The sequence below is a fragment of the Pan paniscus genome, chromosome 4, assembly GCF_029289425.2.
Source record: "Pan paniscus chromosome 4, NHGRI_mPanPan1-v2.0_pri, whole genome shotgun sequence".
In the NCBI taxonomy this organism is placed as follows: domain Eukaryota; kingdom Metazoa; phylum Chordata; class Mammalia; order Primates; family Hominidae; genus Pan; species Pan paniscus.
This window is the reverse complement of record NC_073253.2, coordinates 60,734,477-60,736,745: the sequence shown is the minus strand read 5'-3', so window position 1 is coordinate 60,736,745 and position 2,269 is coordinate 60,734,477. Positions and strand designations below refer to the sequence as shown.

The 2,269-nt window shown below is 48.6% G+C and overlaps 1 pseudogene; it reads left to right on the top strand.

Moving 5' to 3' along the window:
* Nucleotides 1–1,337: 1,337 nt before the first annotated feature.
* LOC100980007 (large ribosomal subunit protein uL13-like) lies at nucleotides 1,338–1,958 on the top strand (annotated as a pseudogene).
* Nucleotides 1,959–2,269: the final 311 nt, after the last annotated feature.

Below are 2,269 nucleotides of genomic sequence, written 5' to 3'. Positions count from 1 at the left end.
GCTGGCTATGCTACAGTGTCACCCCCAGCACTATTGAAGCCAAGCTGCTCCTCCTAGGCACAACCTCCCAAAAAGCTGAACTCATCGCCCTCACTTGAGCTCTCACTCTAGCAGCCAGACAACAGATCAGCATATATTGAAATTCTCATTATGTGTTCCACATAGTACACTCACACTTGTCCATCTGGAAAGAACGGGGTTTTCTAACTGCAAAAAACACTCCTGTCATAAACTCCTTCAAGCTGCCAGGCACCCACAGAAAGTTGCCATCATTCATTGCAGGGGCCACCAAACCCCAGACAATCCTATATCGGCTGGAAATGCGCTAGCAGATCAGGTAGCCAAACAAGTAGCCCTACAACCCATGCAAGGCCAGTTTCTGTCCCTGTCCTTGTTCTTTCCTCTCTATTCCTCAGAAGAAAAGCAGGACTTCTGAGCCCAAAACCTTCAAAAGCAAGGACCATGGTGTCAAGGAAGGCACTTCGTTCTTCCTCACTCTCAAAGTCTTCCTCACCTCCAAAGCCTCCACAACTCTTTCCATGTTGGCTACAAACCTCTCTTGCAACTTCTCCACCCTTTTCTCACTTGTCCTCACCTTTCCAGCCATGTTCGAGAAATTACCCAGTCCTGCTCTATCTGCCACTGAGTGTCACCCAAGGGCTCCCTCCAGCCACTGCCTTTTCCTACCCACCAAGCCTGGGGCCAGGTACCCGGGCAAGATTGGCAAGTATACTTCATTCCTATGCTGCCCGATTGCAGTGGTGCAATCATGGCCCATTACAGCCTACCTCAGCCTCCCAAGTGGCTGGGACTGCAGGCATGTGCCACCATACTTGGCTAATTGTTTTTGTGTTTTTTGTAGGGACAGGGTTTTGCCACGTTGTTCAGGCAGGTCTGGAACTCCTGGGCTCAAGCCTTCCACCTTCTTTGGCCTCCCAAAGTGCTGGGATTAAAGGTGTGAGCCACCATACCTGGCTACTGGCTTCTTGTGGCAAATGGTCCCCTACAGCCCTGGGCCAGACCCTGCACAGCCCCTGTAACTTCACACCCTGGCTCTATTCTTCATAGCAGAGTAGGGAGCAGGAAAGAGCAGAACTCCAAGAATTAGGCGGGTGAAGTCCTAATCCTGCTGCTCCCTCTGCACAAGGTTGTCTTGGTCCTTTCTATTCTTTTGGCTTACATTTCCTCATATGGACAATGAGGATTGAACTTGATCTGTGGTTTTCAAACAGGGTTCCAGGGAAATCTGGCAGATGTACCTCAGGGGTGAGGGGGCCCCATACCCTTCCCTGTTTCATCTAAAAACAGGGGACTCCTTTCCCAGGTGGCTGCTGAAGATGGTGGAGGGGCAGGTCCTGGAGCTTGATGGTCGAAGCCATCTCCTGGGCTTCCTGACTGCCATGGTGGCTAAGCAGGCTAGAAGGTGGGGGTCATACGCTGCAGAGGCATTAACATTTCTGGCAATGTCTACAGAAACAAGTTGAAGTACCTGGCCTTCCTCTTCAAAGGGATGAACAGCAACCCTTCCCGAAGCACTTACCACTTCCTGGCCCCCACCACTTCCTGGCCCCCAGCTGCATCTTCCAGCGGACTGCGAGGCATGCTGCCTCACAAGACCAAGGAGGCCAGGCCTCCCTGGACTGCCTCAAGGTGTTTGACGGCACCCCACCGCCCTATGACAAGAAAAAGCAGATGATGATTCCTGCTGTCCTCAAGGTCGTGCGTCTGAAGCTTACAAGAAAGTTTGTCTACCTGGGGCACCTGGCTCATGAGGTTGGCTGGAAGTGCCAGACAGTTACAGCCACCCTGGAGGAGAAGAGGAAGGAGAAGGCCAAGATCCACTACCGGAAAAAGAAACAGCTCATGAGGCTATGGAAACAGGCTGAAAAGAAAGTGGAGAAGAAAATTGACAAATACACAGAGGTCCTCAAGACCCACAGACTCCTGCTCTGAGCCCAGTAAAGACTGTTTATCCCTCAAAAAATAAATAACTCAATAAATAAAGCCAACGATAAAACCAAAAGGCAAAGTTGCAGGACTGACTTATTTTTAACTTTTATGTGTTGAGCTACTGTAAGCTTCATTTCTGTTACAGACTTATAGCAATTAGCTATACAAAACATAAACATTGTTCTGAAAAATAAAAATATAGATAGATAGATTTATCTCCACAACTCATAATTGGGAGTATTATACCCAGGAGGCTTTGTTACAAGGTATTTTATCCTGTTAGGAAATATTTTCCTTTAATTTTATAGTAAGCAGAAAA